This window comes from Mobula hypostoma, chromosome 17, assembly GCF_963921235.1.
Source record: "Mobula hypostoma chromosome 17, sMobHyp1.1, whole genome shotgun sequence".
In the NCBI taxonomy this organism is placed as follows: Eukaryota; Metazoa; Chordata; class Chondrichthyes; order Myliobatiformes; family Myliobatidae; genus Mobula; species Mobula hypostoma.
Window position 1 is genome coordinate 22,076,238 of NC_086113.1, and position 18,748 is coordinate 22,094,985.

Genomic DNA, 18,748 nt, shown 5'->3' on the forward strand with positions numbered 1-18,748 from the left:
TCATAAGTGGAGCAGGAGATGCTTCATGGGGTGGTTGGGTAGGTAGAACAGGAGACTGCGTGCTCCCTTTGTCGTTTACACTGGGCTTCTCTTTGCTCCTGACATCCTATAATAAATGCATGATGACTGCCACTCAGTAATCAAAGCTTTTCTAAACAAAAGTTCCTATTGGATTGTTTGCCCAACAATGAAGTTAAATTAACAGGTGTTATTATTTGATATATTCTTTCCTCCCCTTTCACGGTAATATTAGTCCTCCAATCCTCAGGAAGTATCAAAAAGTTATCTCAAATTTCTTCTCTCAACAGTTTAGAAAAGGGATGGTGAACCTAAGGCACACATGCCCTAGACGGAATGCACAAAAATTTTGTGGCAAGCAGCATGCAGTACACTCGATTCGTTAAACCTCATCCACAATTAAAAGATACATAATGATTATCTTTTCTGCCAAATGAAGCACTGAATTGCTTTTCATGAGAAACATCTCATGCCTACTTGGTGCCAGCTAGATCGTTGTGAGAACATGTAACTTTGGATGATATATTTTGAAATCCTTGCATACCTGGTGCACATATCAGCATTTGGAGAGAAAGTGGTTACAATCACAACACTATTTAGAAATGATGTTATTTTTCAATTGTTTTTTAAAAGATTAATATTATGGTTATACAGTTGGATCTGTTGGGCAGACTATGTTGTTTGCATGCATAGCACCCATCTCTTGAAGTAATCATTCTATTCCAAGCATTGTCATGGAAAGAGATTATCAGGTGCATAAGAGAAGAAATTCAAAGCCATGAAGAAATGCAACATCCAAACAGACTCTATGATTCTATGACTCCAGCAAACTCTGACCCATTACTACTCAAAATGGAGAAGGAACACTCGGGAAAATATTGAAACAGTCAAAGCCACGTATTGTGAGAACAGTTCCTGTACACGAAAAAGAAGGAATGGATCAACTCAACAAACATTCATCTGCCTGCTCCCTTTGTGGAAGATTCTGTGGTTTCCAAACTTGCCACATTAGTCACCTCAGAACATAAAACCAGGATGGAAATAATTCATTCTCCTCCCTGCAGGACAGCATAAGGTGTAATAAAGATGCTTAACGCCACGCCCCAGTATATCACAATACTAGACTATAGAAGGTATCCAAGCTAATAGCAAAGATTACATCAGATCCTGGAAGCAATAAAGTGTCTCAGGGTGCAGCCAAGCAATATTTTACAGTTTTTAATTTTTAAAAAGCTGCATTCAAAAAATATCGTGAGTGGTGGTAAAAATCTTCTGAGGTGTATATATTTCAATGCTAGGAGTATTGCGGGGAAGGCAGATGAGTTGAGGGCGTGGATTGACTTGTGGAATTATGACGTTATAGCAATTAGTGAAACTTGGCTACAGGAGGGCCAGGACTGGCAGCTTAATATTCCAGGGTTCAGATGTTGCAGATGTGATCGAGGCAGAGGAATGAAAGGTGGGGGAGTAGCATTGCTTGTTAAGCAAAATATTACAGCAGTGCTCAGGCAGGACAGATTAGAGGGCTTGTCTACTGAGTCCTTATGGGTGGAGCTGAGAAACAGGAAAGGTATGGCCACATTAGTGGGATTGTATTATAGAACACCCAATAGTCAACGAGAATTGGAAGAGCAAATCTGCAGAGAGATAGCAGGCAACTGCAGGAAACATAAAGTTGTGGTGGTAGGGGATTTTAATTTTCCATATATTGATTGGGACTCCCATACTGTTAGGGGTCTAGATGGTTTAGAGTTTGTAAAATGTGTTCAGGAAAGTTTTCTAAATCAATATATAGAGGGACCAACTAGAAGGGATGCAATATTGGATCTCCTGTTAGGAAACGAGTTAGGACAAGTGACGGAAGTCTGTGTAGGGGAGCACTTTGGTTCCAGTGATCATAACACCATTAGTTTCAATTTGATCATGGACAAGGATAGATCTGGTCCTAGGGTTGAGGTTCTTAACTGGAAGAAGGCCAAATTTGAAGAAATGAGAAAGGATCTAAAAAGCGTGGATTGGGACAGGTTGCTCTCTGGCAAGGATGTGATCGGTAGGTGGGAAGCCTTCAAAGGCGAAATTTTGAGAGTGCAGAATTTGTATGTTTCTGTCAGGATTAAAGGCAAAGTGAATAGGGATAAGGAACCTTGGTTCTCAAGGGATATTGCAACTCTCATAAAGAAGAAGAGGGAGTTGTATGACATGTATAGGAAGCAGGGAGTAAATAAGGTGCTTGAGGAATATAGGAAGTGCAAGAAAATACTTAAGAAAGAAATCAGGAGGGCTAAAAGAGGACATGAGGTTGCCTTGGCAGTTAAAGTGAAGGATAATCCAAAGAGCTTTTACAGGTATATTAAGAGCAAAAGGATTGTAAGGGATAAAATTGGTCCTCTTGAAGATCAGAGTGGTCGGCTATGTGCGGAACCAAAGGAAATGGGGGAGATCTTAAATAGGTTTTTTGCGTCTGTATTTACTAAGGAAACTGGCATGAAGTCTATGGAATTAAGGGAAACAAGTAGTGAGATCATGGAAACTCTACAGATCAAAAAGGAGGAGGTCCTTGCTGTCTTGAGGAAAATTAAAGTGGATAAATCCCCGGGACCTGACAGGGTGTTCCCTCGGACCTTGAAGGAGACTAGTGTTGAAATTGCAGGGGCCCTGGCAGAAATATTTAAAATATCGCTGTCTACAGGTGAGGTGCTGGAGTGGCTCATGTTGTTTCGTTGTTTAAAAAAGGATCGAAAAGTAATCTGGGAAATTATAGGCCAGTAAGTTTAACGTCGGTAGTAGGTAAGTTACTGGAGGGAGTACTAAGAGACAGAATCTACAAGCATTTGGATAGACAGGGACTTATTAGGGAGAGTCAACATGGTTTTGTGCGTGGTAGGTCATGTTTGACCAATCTATTGGAGTTTCTCGAGGAGGTTACCAGGAAAGTGGACGAAGGGAAGGCAGTGGATATTGTCTACATGGACTTCAGTAAGGCCTTTGACAAGGTCCCGCATGGGAGGTTAGTTAGGAAAATTCAGTCGCTAGGTATACATGGAGAGGTGGTAAATTGGATTAGACATTGGCTCAATGGAAGAAGCCAAAGAGTGGTAGTAGAGAATTGCTTCTCTGAGTGGAGGCCTGTGACTAGTGGTGTGCCACAGGGATCAGTGCTGGGTCCATTGTTATTTGTCATCTATATCAATGATCTGGATGATAATGTGGTAAATTGGATCAGCAAATTTGCTGATGATACAAAGATTGGAGGTGTAGTAGACAGTGAGGAAGGTTTTCAGAGCCTGCAGAGGGACTTGGACCAGCTGGAAAAATGGGCTGAAAAATGGCAGATGGAGTTTAATACAGACAAGTGTGAGGTATTGCATGTTGGAAGGACAAACCAAGGTAGAACATACAGGGTTAATGGTAAGGCACTGAGGAGTGCAGTGGAACAGAGGGATCTGGGAATACAGATACAAAATTCCCTAAAAGTGGCGTCACAGGTAGATAGGGTCGTAAAGAGAGCTTTTGGTACATTGGCCTTTATTAATCGAAGTATTGAGTATAAGAGCTGTAATGTTATGATGAGGTTGTATAAGGCATTGGTGAGACCGAATCTGGAGAATTGTGTTCAGTTTTGGTCACGAAATTACAGGAAGGATATAAATAAGGTTGAAAGAGTGCAGAGAAGGTTTACAAGGATGTTGCTGGGACTTGAGAAACTCAGGTACAGAGAAAGGTTGAATAGGTTAGGACTTTATTCCCTGGAGCATAGAAGAATGAGGGGAGATTTGATAGAGGTGTATAAAATTATGATGGGTATTGATAGAGTGAATGCAAGCAGGCTTTTTCCACTGAGGCAAGGGGAGAAAAAAACCAGAGGACATGGGTTAAGGGTGAGGGGGGAAAAGTTTAAAGGGAACATTAGCGGGGGCTTCTTCACACAGAGAGTGGTGGGAGTATGGAATGAGCTGCCAGACGAGGTGGTAAATGGGGGTTCTTTTTCAACATTTAAGAATAAATTGGGCAGATACATGGATGGGAGGTGTATGCAGGGATATGGTCTGTGTGCAGTTCAGTGGGACTAGGCAAAAAATGGTTTGGCACAGCCAAGAAGGGCCAAAAGGCCTGTTTCTGTGCTGTAGTTTCTATGGTTTCTATATCGTCTCCACAATTGAATATGAATACTAACAATGATTATTCATGGTATAAACCATGAAAGAGTGAACTGACAAGACTTGGATTTCTTTGAATTGGTGCAAAACGTGCCCAACCATAACCAGTGTTGAATTTCATTGCCACAGCTGCTTCAAACTTTATACAGCATAGTTAGCTTTTGAGTTCAGCATTTCAGGTTAGGATGCCAAAAAAATAAGAAAGGAACACAAACAATAATTAATAATTGAATTAACCTAGAAATTCATCCTTAGTCATGAGGGTTAAAGAAGGTAGAAAATAGGTATCATATTAAAAAGGGTCACTGGGGAGACAAAAGTGCTGTCTGAAAAAAATACCGGCTGATAAAATTGGAGAAATTCATTTTCCTATTCTGTATTAATAGAATGAAAGAGAATATTTTGTGATATAGGCTTGCATGCCATTGTGAAGCTGGTATATGGTGAAGTTGAATTTCTGTGGAATTCCCAATTTGAGGAACTCTGGTTTGATGAATTTATCACTTTGGGGTGAAGGCAAGTTTCCATCAGGTCTTACTCATACTTGTTAAATCATATTTATAGATTTGAAATAATCAACAGTTCTGATATGTTCAATTTCCAAAAATAAAACACTGTATACTTACATTTTTTTAACGTTCAGATTCAGTCTTTTAGATCATAACTACACTGCAGTCTTAATGATCACAAATGTTGGCAGCTGTAGACATACAAATGTAATATTTGTTTAAATTTTTAACTTATTTTGACATCTGTTACTTTTAAATCTAGTCTTTATTTTCAAGGGTCTTAAAATGCTACTTGTTGATTTTGATCGACATGAACGTTTTCTCTGCAGAGGCAGCTCTGTTTCTTTCATGACATCCATGATCAGAATTTAAATTAATTTTCACACTCAAGAGCCTTACTTGCAATGCATACACAAAGTAAAAAGGTTATGTAATATTATAGTTCTAGATCTAATCATGGATGAGCCCAAAGATCGTAACAAACCACTATGGATGCTGAAAATGTGAAAATAAAAACAGATAACACTGGAAATACTCAGCAGATCAGGTAGCAGCATCTATAGAAGGACGTTGATGACATTTTAGACCATATTCCCAAGCTGAAATATGTTAGAGATATAACAGTTTTTGAATAAGTTCTGTTTCTATTTAGGTATTTCATCTGGATTGAGAATGACTTGCTCCCACTCAGTCTGGAATGACTGATGTGGCCCATTTAGCACCCACAGAGTCTAGCACAAATGGGGCTGGATGTGCTTGACAGGGCAGGGCAGGTGATTAATTTGGGAGCTGGAGTACTCCTTCCACTCTTCACACTAGGCTTCTGTGTGTTCTTCTCAGTTCTATCCTGAATATTCTCTGGTCCTTTTGAGTAGTTATGGGCCCAGAGTTCTCACAAGTCGCAGGGTGTTAAATTTTTTAATAGAAGTTTTGAGAACATTTTTGAATCATTCCCTCTCTCTACCATGGTGTAATTTCCTGCCATGGTGGAGCTGAGAATAGAGTGTCTATGTTGGGAGTTTGCAATTGGGCAGGTCAGAATTGTTTTATCCAAACGAGACAACGGAATGTGATTGGCTTCTCAGTGCTGAGGATGTTAGTCTAAGAGAGGAAGCTAATGTTAGCTCATTTATGTTGCCCATGGATTTGGAGGATTTTGTGGAGACTGTGCTAGTATATCTCCAGTGCTTTGAAATGCCTGCTGAATATAGTCCATGTCTCAAAACATGCAGGAGAGTTGGGATAACTGCAGCCTGGTCGGCCCATGTTCTATGTACAGGGTTTGAGGTTTTGATCTTTAAGCACCATTTTCATCAGTCAGCCAAAGGCCGTGCAGAAAAGACAGAGAAGTTCAGATCCATGGCTGTCATTATCTTGCAAGCTGTTCCTGAGGTCCACATTTTCCAATCTCTTTATTGTTGGAGGTTTGTTTTGTGTAAAGGAGCCATTTTTCAAGGATAATTGTTTGGTAGTTGTTTATGAGCAGTTTTCTCAAATCAACCAAAGGGTATTACATGGTCTTTATCCATCCATATTGACCAGAAAACACCAGTTTAATAAGTGGTTAACGAGTTAGCAATAAAACTAATTAATCATAAATAACATTTTACGTTTATGATATATCATCCAGATCTCAGGTTAATTAAATATATTTCAAAGTTCATGTTATATTTTGACTCATCTTGAATTACATTTATTAATTTGACATTTAAGTGTTTGGAAATTTAGTTCCTTCTATCCAGCTAGTTAAATCTCCTTCATTTAGCCAGCTAGAATGATAACTGTTACACTACGTTTCTCATGGAAATCAGAGCTAGGCTGTAAAATTATTACAGTTGTCTGTTCTGCTCACACAGAATACTAGATAGAACATAGAATGGAACAGACATGCACAGGAATTGGCACTTCATCCCACAATGTTTTGCTGAACTAATTAAATTAAAAATCAAATGCCCAATTAAACTAATCCCTTTTGCCGACATAATATCCATATCTTTCCATTTATTACATATTCACCTGCCTATGTATGAGTCTTCTGAACACCCTTATTGTATGTACCTCCACCTCTACCTCAGGCAGGACATTCCAGGCACCTGCCATTCTGCGTAGAAAGTCTTGCCCTGCACATCTCCTTTGAACTTACCCCTCTCACCTTAAATGCATAACCTCTGGTGTTAAGATATTTCAACCCTGGGTAAAAAAGACACTGGCTGTATTCCCCTATGTCTCTTATAAACGTCTATCTAATCTTACACTAATGATATCCCATTCTTTATGTTGAAGAACAGGGTATTTCATCCCACTGTCATGGTTGATGTCGATCATTCAATTGAAGTTACTGATAGATTATTGGAACATTTTACTGTGCAATTTGTCGGAGTTTGTTGTGAGCAAATTGTTATGTTTCCTACATTGCAAAGCTGATACAAATATATTTCTGCCTAGCATCTTTCTCCTTCAATGCCCTATAACCACTGAAAATAAACTGATCATCTTTACATTACTCAAAGATTCAAAGACTCAAAGTACATTTATTATCAAAATATGTATGCAATATACAACTCTGAGATCTGTCTCCCCGCAGAGAGCCGTGAAACACAGAAGTAACATAGACCTCCATCTTTTCATCACTTCAATGTGTAATGCCAGTACCTGTGTGCTGTACATTATAGGCCCCACAATAAACTATTCCAATGTTATATGGGGATGTCGTTTGTTGAAAGAGATGTGCATCCCAGTACTCACAAATCCTTGGGTATAGTCGGGACATTGTGGTTAATTTTAAAGTCGGGTTGGGGTTGGATAAGTTATTAACATTTGAAAATCCTTGTGTCTTTTAAAATCCATCTCTATCCTAGCCACTTGAGGCAAGACAAGCTATGGGTTAGCAACCCCATCCCATTTCAAATTAAATAGAAATATAGGAGCAGGAGTTGGCTACTGCTCCCCTCAAGTCTGATCTGCCATATATATGATCATACATGTGATCCATATCCTCACCTTTACGTCATCTCCCATAGCAACTCCAGTGAAAAATATGTATCTCAACTTTTTATTGAAAATGAACAATTGTCTCTACATCAAATTGTTTATTTGGAGGAGACTTCCATTCTTCTGCTTCTCCTCTTTGTGGACACATGCTTTCTACCAACTCCTGGAAGTCCTTGCCATTTTCTACCTTACTGCACAACCAGCAGACGTAGTTTCTCGCTAACTATCGCAGTTACATATAAAGCAGCCTTAATTGCTAGATTACTGCACAAACATTCAATGCTCAATTTCATCCAAGGAAAGATTCAACAATCAAAAATATTATCACTGGAAGGCATTGCCAGTGATTGTGCTCACGTATGTGGTGGCAAAAATAGGAAAACAGATTATTATCTGAATGGTGGCCGATTAGGAAAAGGGGAGGTGCAACGAGACCTGGGTGTCATTATACACCAGTCATTGAAAGTGGGCATGCAGGTACAGCAGGCGGTGAAAAAGGCGAACGGTATGCTGGCATTTATAGCGAGAGGATTCGAGTACAGGAGCAGGGAGGTACTACTGCAGTTGTACAAGGCCTTGGTGAGACCACACATGGAGTATTGTGTGCAGTTTTGGTCCCCTAATCTGAGGAAAGACATCTTTGCCATAGAGGGAGTACAAAGAAGGTTCACCAGATTGATTCCTGGGATGGCAGGTCTTTCATATGAAGAAAGACTGGATGAACTGGGCTTGTACTCGTTGGAATTTAGAAGATTGAGGGGGGATCTGATTGAAACGTATAAGATCCTAAAGGGATTGGACAGGCTAGATGCAGGAAGATTGTTCCCGATGTTGGGGAGGTCTAGAACGAGGGGTCACAGTTTGAGGATAGAGGGGAAGCCTTTTAGGACCGAGGTTAGGAAAAACTTCTTCACACAGAGAGTGGTGAATCTGTGGAATTCTCTGCCACAGCAAACTGTTGAGGCCAGTTCATTAGCTATGTTTAAAAGGAAGTTAGATATGGCCCTTGTGGCTACAGGGGTCAGGGGGTATGGAGGGAAGGCTGGGTTCTGAGTTGGATGATCAGCCATGATCATAATAAATGGCGGTGCAGGCTCGAAGGGCCGAATGGCCTACTCCTGCACCTATTTTCTATGTTTCTATGTTTCTATGTCATTTAACATTGCAGAGTGGCAATCAAGGTAATTCCCATAAGAAGCCAGAAAATCATCACTAATATTGTTTAGCTCTGACATTTAATCTATGGAGTTAATCGCAAACTTCAGGACTGAACTACCCTCATTGTACATAAGGTGAGCCCGATAAAAAAAAGCCAAGAGTTGTTGAGCTTTGGGAAGTTTCCCACTAAAAGCTGTTATGAAGTGCAGGTTATTTCTGACAATGATTAAGCAGCCTGCTCTTTACAACATCCTGCTGAGACCAAGTCTGATCCTGTCGTACTAAAATTTATATAAGGAGGAATATAAATACTCATCTAATCTGTCCAAGTGTATAAATTCTCCACAGGAACGAAAATAAGGAATGAAAATGGCTAGCTTTGGTGTTTCCTGTACATAAGTGTTACATAAACTTCCAGCTGAAATACCCTGAAAGAAGATAAGTGTTACTTGATTCTACATTTGCCTTACACATAATATGAATGGTGCCCATTGTAGATATCAGAAGCATTATATTTGGTACTGCAAAGTGAGTGATGTACAAACCAACTGGAGTTATTTTAAATACTGAAAAGTCAGTGTTTGGGTTGGTGGTTGTGCAAAGGTTTGGCAAAGCTAAGGCTGGTAAAGAGCCAACTGTTCAGAGACTGAAGGCAGCTTTTTAATTTAAGGTTTTTGGTTTGGTGTGAAATACAGTTTAAAAAATACTTAAGTGTGAGTCAGCTTCCCTAACCTTCAGTATAAAACATACTAAGGATTGAGGGTATAAATCATAAAATCACACTTTAAGTTGAAAATTGTACTTTCAGTTTTGGCTTCACCAGTGATAGCGACGTTGCAAGAGAGAATTTTAAAAAATGCAGCAATGCTTTGAAGAGTGGAAGAAACTGTCACAATATAAGTCAGGAGCCAAGGGATTTAGGGAAAGTTCACTATGTGGATTCAGAACTGGCTTCCCCATAGAAGTCAACACATTCTGCCTGGAGGTTGGTGACCAGTGGTGATCTGCAGGAATATGTTGTGGGGACTCCTGCTCTTTGCGATTTTTATAAATGACTTGGATGAGGAAGTGAAAGGGTGGCTTAGTTAGGTTAATAAGTTTGTGGTGATATTGTGGATCACGTAAAAGTTTACTGTAGGTTACAACGGGACATTGACAGGATGCACAGCTGGGCTGAGAAGTGGCAGACGGAGTTTCATCTGGAAAAGCGTGCAGTGATGCCCGTTGGAAACTCTAACTTGAAGGCAGAGAACAAGGTTTACAGCAGGATTCTTAACAGTGTGGAGGGACAGCTGGATCATGAGATCCATGTCCATAAATCCCTCAAGCGGCTGCACAAATTGATAGAGTGGTTAAGAAGGCATATAATATGTTGCCCTTCATTAGGCAGGGGAATGAGTGCAAGAACCAGAAGGTAATAAAACCCTTGGTTAGACCACACTTGGAATACTGTGTTCAGTTCTGGTCTCCTCATTCTAGGAAGGATGTGGAAACTTGAGAGAGCACACAGAGGAGATTTACCAGGGTGCTGCCTGGATTAGGGAGCCTGTCCTATGAGGAGGTGTTGAGCGAGCTAAGGCTTTTCTCTTTCGAGGAAAGGAAGGGTGAGAGGTGACTTGACAGGGGTGTATAAGATTATAAGAGGCATCAATGGAGTGGACGGCCAGTGCCTTTTTTCCAGGACGGATATGTGAGAGGAGATTGTTTTAAGGTGATTGCAGGAAAGTATAGGGAGATGTCAGAGGTGTGTTCTTTAGACAGAGAACATTAGGTGCACAGAATGCACTGCGGGGGTGATGATAGAGAGATTTAATGACTGTGGGAGTCATGCATCTGTTTTCTATTTGCATTGTATTCTGTGTTGTGCATTTATGTTTATTATGGTAGCTAGTCACGTGAGCGAGGGGCATGGTAAACGTGAAGACAATAGCTTATGTATTCGTGCTTTTCTCTGGGTATTTTGTCTCTGGTGACCACCAGGTGTCATATCTTTTGCTGAACACCTAACTACACTTAATTGCATCGCTTCAAGTTTGTATGTTTTGCTGGTTGCGAATCAAGGATCAAACACATTTCTTCGGCTTGTGGAACATTATTATTGGATTGATCAGAGGGTGCGTCATACAAGGATAATGACTGCCAGCAGTGGCATTGGTTTGTTAGCATAGCTGCTACAGTGCAAACATGAGAGAAATTTAAGAGACTTTTACATAGGCACGTGGATGCAAGAAAAATAGAGGGCTATGTGGAATGGAAGCATTATATTGTTCTTGGAGTAGATTAAAAGACCAGCATAACATTATGGGCAGAAGGGTCTATAATGTTCTACTATCCATAGTACTGTAGTCCATTTACATCTGCTGTGTTACAGTTTCCTTAGATTGTACTATCATAAGTTGTTATTCTAATTAATAGTGAGAACTGTGTTATTTAAGCACTTCAGTTGTTTTCTATGTAATTCATCTTCAGAAGTATTGAAGGGCAGATTGATAAATTCCTTATCAGTACAGCAGTATCTCAATCATTATAGGTTTAACCTATTTGTACTAATTGCACCAGCCACTTTCTTATCAATACATCAAAGCAGCTTGTACAGGATTATTTTCACCTCTGCACAGTCTTCAATTCCTATGGGCAAGCTGCAATGCACGTGAAGTGCATTGATCTCAACACAATTATAGGTTAGTGCAAAACATTCCCTCACTAAGTGAGGCAATAAAAGCAAGACAGTTCTCACTCTTGCATTTCCACTCCTTTGTCATGTGCTCACCTTCGAGAGACCATTTCCTAAAGTCTTCACTTCTGTGAAGTGAAAATTGCTGTCAAAATTGGTTGCAAAATACTTTGGGACATACAGAAAGGAACAATTTTGAAATGGAAGAAGGTTTTTTAAAAAATTACCCCTTTTATTGTTGTTGTTTAAAATAAGAACAAAAATTGGGCAAAATATTTCTTTCTGGTACATTTTGAGTAAGCTGGACGATATATTGTAAGGAACCTGTTCTAAGCAGTTACTTTACTGCCATTTTAACTTTGGAGCTCAGCCTTTCTGCACATTATTTTAGAGCATATAGGATATTGTGTATAGCTGCTGAAGGAAATCATAACAACGGCAATCATATGTTGTAAATGTATATTATATTTAAAAGTTTTTATCCATTCTTTCAAGTGGGATTTCATTTCTCATGCCTATGTCAATATAACCAACTTTCTTGTAACACCTGCATATGAGACTTCAGTGAATTTTGCACTAGGGCATCCAGATCTCCGCATCTTCGACCTCTACAATCTCTTACTGTTCAGATCAGTGGTTCCCAAACTAGACAATATTGGGAGTGTTTAAGGGGGGGGGCAATAAAGATAAAAGGGGCAGTGTGGGGAGGGGAGACACTTGGCAGCTGAGGAATTACAGGCTTAATTTAAATAAGTAAATTACTTATAAGAATTTGATCCTCAGTGCCTTATAATTGAGTGTAACTATCACATAATCACCTCATTTCTTGCTAACCCACCATTCTCCTAGTCTTGGCTTGAAGTGCATTATAGTTGTATTTTGCATATCATGAGAAATCTGAACTGAAGAAATTGTGTTATTTACAGGCCCCGCCCGCACATTATTGCTATTCACTAATGTAGTAGAGTATTAGCTAGTATGATTCCCAAACTCTAATCACACAGCGCGACATTTCCTGTGAATTAGGGTATGGCATTTTATAGGGTAAAGTTCAGAGTCTGCCCTTTCAAATGGTTTCTCTAGCCCAAACCCAACCAAGATTTTGCTGACCCAGTTTATGTAACCTCAGGCAGAGAGTCAGGTTTTGCCTGAGCTATAATGATGTCATAACTTTCCCCTTTGTTGATTGTAGTGCTTGAGGTTGGACTTCAACAATTGGCGATTGACCGTGGTTATTAATCCATAACAGAAAGGCAAAAACGGACTAACCAAAAAATAAGTGTAGATGGTATGGTGTGGAGTATCTGAAATATGGATTTATACCAGTACCAAGCAACCAACAGAAGCCTTTTGTTACCTAAAAATGCTTTTTTTTTTCAAATGAGACAATGAAACTGTCAAAGCTTCTTGAATATTTGAAGAGAACACTCTGATAAAGCAAACAAGAACTTCAGTCATTTTCAGTCACTTTGTGAAAACTTTTAAAAATGGAAAACACTTCAAAAAATGTTTGCTAGGACTTCACAACAGAAGAGTGATGGCTTTGCTCTTCATACAACATTTCATTGCTCATTGTTATATCTGGAAAACCCCATAAAATTGAAGAAGAACTGATTCTGCGAACAGTAATGGAGGTTCTGAGTATGGTTTGGTCGCCATACCAAATGATTAAGGCAATTCCACTTACAACAACTGTGTTCAAAGACGAATAGATGAATGTGGAAAACACATTGAGCAACATACTAAGGGTAACAGAATTTGCTCAGCAGTTGGATGAGTCAACTTTGCCAGGCAATAAATCTTTGCTTCTCTGTTATGTACACTGCATAAAAGATGAACGCGCAGTTCAAGGGTTTTTATTTGCAGGGGGCTAGAAACAAATATGAAAGGGGAGTCAATATTTTGAATTGTTGAGCAATTTTTCAAAGAGAAGGACATTTCACTCACCATCATTCTTGCTTTTGCATCTGATGGGGCACCATCAATGATAGGATGCCACTGTGGGGTTATTACTTTCTTGAACAAAAGCTGTTCCTAACATATTTACCATTCACTGTGTAATTCCCAGGCAACATCTTGTCACAAAAAAAAACCCTGTGATCGGCTGCACAAATGATTAAAGACTGTTATCACAGTGGTAAATAAAATCAAGTCCCAAGCTCTTGGTTCTCGACTACTTTGAGAGCTTTGCATTGAGAATGGTGAACAGTTTAAATGTTTGATGTTGCACACAGAAATGAGATGGTTCTCAGAAGGAAACTGCCCGAGACACTTCAATGTGCTTTTTGAAACTGTGGCAAAATCCTTTGAGGACTCGAATGCTTCATTTAATAATCAATTCAAGAATAGGCATGTTATTGCTTATTTGTCAGAGTTTTTTGTGAAGTTTAATGAACTCAATCTCCAAATAGTGGATAATGATCTTCAAGTACACTGTGGCCACATGGGTGAGCTGAATAAAGACGTGTCAGAGAGATTTCAGGAACTTCTCTCAATCCAAATTCAAGCCAGGGTAATAAATCTATTCCCGTACATTTGTAATGAGGAATTAGCAAGAAGGATGGAGGAAGAACTGATCTCATTAAAAAATGACTTTGAGCTGAGGTAGAGGTTCAAAAAATCAAATCAAGACTTTTGGCTGCAGAAAGAAATCTCCAAATGCTATCTTGCAATTAAAAAAAAGTCAAGATATTCTTTCTTGCCTTTCCAACATTATACTTAGTAGAGCACGTTTCAGTGCAGTCACCCAACTTTTTTCAAAGCAACAAAACAGACTGCAAATTACTGAACATGGGGATATCATTGCACCAAGCCAGTACATTTCATTGAAAGGTGAAAAAGCAATTAATTAGTGAATTGCTGAACTACCAATGTTCTCTCTAAAACTGTTGATGAAAATTGTTTTTACTGTAATTAAAGAAATATGTTTTTTGTAGCTTTAAGTAGATTTGAGTATTTTTTTACAAGAATTTGTCTACTTGCTGATACTTTCTACATCTCTTTGTAAGCTCTTTATTTTATCTTCGCGACTTACTTTCCTAGATCTTCATGGAAGTCATGACTGACATTTATTTGCAAGCATGAGAAATTTGCCTTTATATTGCACCTATGTGGCAAAGTGCTTTCCACCAAATTAGATACTTTTCTGAAGCATAGCTGCTGTAATGGTATAAAAAACTGGAGCAGACAATCTTCGCACAGGTATTTTCACAATTATTCCTCTACTATTCTTCAAACCTCTAATTGCCTGAGGTAATGGACAGTGCCTTCCTTTAACGTAACATTCAAAACACAACCCTTCTAACATAGTGGTTCTTCCTTAACACCGTAATGGAGTTTCAGTCATGATTCTGAATGAGATTCAGGTTTAACATCACTGACATATGTTGTGAAATTGTTTTGTGGCAGCAGTACATTGCAATATTCAATAATAAAAAACTATAAATCACATTCAATATACTATATGAAGTAAAAACAATAAATTAAATAAATAGTGTCCAATCAGAGAAATCTGATGGCAGAGGAGAAGAAGCTGTTCCTGAGATGTTGAGTGTATGTCTTCAAGCTCCTGTACCTCTTCCTTGATGGTAACAGGGCATGTCTTGAATGATGAGGGTCTTTAATGATGGATGATGCCTTTTTGAGGCATTGCCTTTTGAAGGTGTCCTGGGTGCTGGGGAGGCTATTACCTATGATGGAGCTGGCTGAGTTCACAACTTTCTGCAGCTTTTTCCAATCCTGTTCAGTGGCCCCTCCATACCAGATGGTGATGCAACGAGTTAAAATGTTCTTCATGGTACATCTGTAGAAATTTTCAAGTCTTTAGCAACATACCAAGTCTTCTCAAAGCCTCCTTACTCCATGTGATATCAAGAAATAACTGAGGTAATGGGACTAAATAACATCTCAGCTGTAGTTCTCATGATCCATACTCTATAACTATCTATCTCTCTAGACAAGCTGCTCCAGTACTTTTACAATGTTGGCATCAATCAAACATGTAGAAAAATTATCCAGGTATGTCCTATTTACAAAAAAACATTACAACCCTGCTAATTACTACTCAATTACTTTATCCTCAACCCATCGCCAAAGTGATGGCAAATATCAGCAACAATACTATCAGGGGGTATTTGTTTGCCAATAATTGGCTTATCAATGAGCAATTTGGATTTGTCATGATCATTTTGCTCCAGACCTCATCATAGTTTTCATCCAAGCATGGATCACAGATCTGAATTCCAAAAATGAGGTAAGAGAGGCTGCCCTTGTCACCAAGGCAATATTTGACAAAGAGTGGAGTATCAAGGAGCCTTGGTGAAACTGAAATTAATGTCATCAAAGAAAACCTACTCCTGTTCCTTCCAGGGATGTCTACTCTGAAGATACTTATACTATATGGCAAAGTCTCTTCCAGGGATGCCTACCCTGAAGAAGTTTAAATCTTCCCTTTGACGGGAGCTCAGGGAAATCCTCTCTCACTGTTCCTTCTGTGATCTCTGCTGCCCTCTGTCTCGTCAACCACTTGATCACATTGTGTTTCTTCCTCCGCACCCCCCCCCCCGCCGACCTTCTTACTCTGACTCCTCATCTTTTCTCTCCAGTCCTGATGAAGGGTCTCGGCCCAAAACATCGACTATATTCTTTTCTTATAGATGCTGCCCGGTTTGCTGAGTTCCTCCAGCATTTTGTGTGTGTTGCTTGGATTTCCAGCATCTGCAGAATTTCCCTTGCTTGTGATTGAACTACTACACAGCACAGTCGACTATTTTGTGTTGGCCTTCACGGTGAAGAACACGTCTAACATGCCGAAAAGAGATGTATGGATGTGATGGGAGGTGAGGACCTTGATACAATAGCTATCACTGAAGAGGTAGTGCTAAGTAAACTTGTGGGCCTACAGATAGACAAGTCCCCTGGCCCTGATGGAATGCATCCCAGGGTACTGAATGAAATGGCAGAGGTTATAGTTGAGGCTTTGGTAATAATTTACCAAAATTCTCTGAACTCTGGACAGGCACCAGCAGATTGAAAGAAGGCAAGTGTCATGCCACTGTTTAAAAAAGGATGTAGATAAACGGCAGGTAACTAGAGGCCAGTTAGCTTAACATCTGTAGTTGGGAAAATGCTAGAAGCTATCATTAATGAAGAAATAGTGAGGCATCTGGAAAGAAATGGATCTATCAAACAGAAGCAGCATGGATTTAGCAAAGGCAGGTCATGTTTGACAAACTTACTGAAATTCTTTGAGGATATAACAAGCACAGTGGATAGAGAAGAACAAATGGACATTATTTACTTGGTTTTCCAGAAGGCGTTCAATAAGGTGCCACAGAAAAGACTTATCCATAAGATCAGGAAGCATAGAGTTGGGGGTGATGTATTAGCATGGATAGAGGATTGGTTAACCAATAGAAAACAGAGAGTTGGGATACATGAGTGTTTCTCTGGTAGGCAATCAGTGGTGAATGGTGTGCCATAGGGATCAATGCTGGGCCCGCAATTGTTCACGATATGCATTAACGATCTGGAAGAGGGGACTGAGTGTAGTGTATCTAAGTTTGCTGATGACACTAAATTGAATGGAAAAGCAAATTGTGTAGAGGATACAGAGAGTCTGCAGAGAGATTATAGACAGGTTAAGTGAGTGGACAAGGGTCTGGCAGATGGAGTACAATGTTGGTAAATACAAGGTCATCCATTTTGGAAGGAAAAATGGAGATCAGGTAATAACTTAAATGGTAAAAATTTCAGCATGCTGCTGTGCAGAAGGACTTGGGAGTGCTTGTGCATGAATCACAAAAGGTTGGTTTGCAGGTGCAGCAGGCTATCAAGAAGGCAAATGGAATGTTGGCCTTCGTTGCTAGAGGGGTTGAATTTAAGAGCAGGGAGGTTATGCTGCAACTCTACAGGGTACTGGTGAGGCTGCAGATGGAGTACTGTGTGCAGTTCTGGTCTCTTTACTTGAAGAAGGATATACTGGCTTTGGAGGCAGTGCAGAGGAGGTGAGGAGGTTCACCAGGTTGATTCCAGAGATGAAGGGGGTTAGACTATAATGAGAGATTGTGTCACCTGGGACTGAACTCGCTGGAATTCAGAGAGGAGATTTTATAGAAACATATAAAATTATGAATAGGATAGATGAGATAGAGGCAGGAAAGTTGTTTGCACTGGTAGGTGAGACAAGAACTAGGGGACATAGCCTCAAGATTCAGGGGAGTAAATTTAGGATGGAGATGAGGTGGAACTGTTTTTCCCAAAGAGTGGTGAATCTGTGGGCTTCTCTGCTCAATGAAGCAGTGGAGGCTACCTCAGAAGATATATTTAAGACAAGGTTGGGTAGATTTTTGCATAGTAGGGGAATTTAGGGTTATGGGGAAAAGGCAGGTAGGTGAAGATGAGTCCATAGTCAGGTCAGCCATGATCTTATTGAATGATGGAGCAGGCTCGATGGACCAGATAGCCTACTCCTGCTCCTATTTCATATGCTCTTTTGTTCTTCCAGGGATGCCTACCCTGAAGAAGTTTAAATTTTCCCTTTGACGGGAGTTCAGTGAAACCCTCTCTCACTGCTCCCCCTCCGTGATTTCTGCTGCCCTGTCTCTTCAACCATGTGATCACCTTGTGGTCCTTCCTCCCCACCCCCACCTTCTTACTCTGACTCATCATCTCTTTTTTTCTCCAGTCCTGATGAAGGGTCTCAGCCTGAAATGTTGACTGTACATTCTTTTCCATAGATGCTACCTGACCTGCTGAGTTCCTCCAGTATCTTGTGTGTGCTGCTACTCTTGTACAAACGTTTGTAGTTGGAGTCAAACCTTGCACAATGAAACAAAAAGCTGTGGTTGTTGAATGTTATCATTCTATCCTCACTGCAGGAGATTTTCAAGGCAGTAACCAAGGCCCAAGCATTCTCTGCTGCAGCAACAATGACTATCCTTTCATCTGAAAGTCAGAAGAGAACGTTCACATTTGCTTAATTCTCAAGCAAATGAAGTAGTCAAAAACAGACAACATCAGGCATGGGCTAATAGGCAGCAGATACCTTTCACAGCACAATGGCGTCAGGAAATGAATTATTCAAATTAGAACAAGCCTGACCACCACCTCAGCTATTATCACTGCAGAATTCCCTGCCGTCAACAGTTATAAAATCAGATTAAGAGCTGGATATCCTTCAGCAAGTGACTCTACTGATGCCAAGCATTTTCGCCATCTACATGATACGTCATACTCTACTT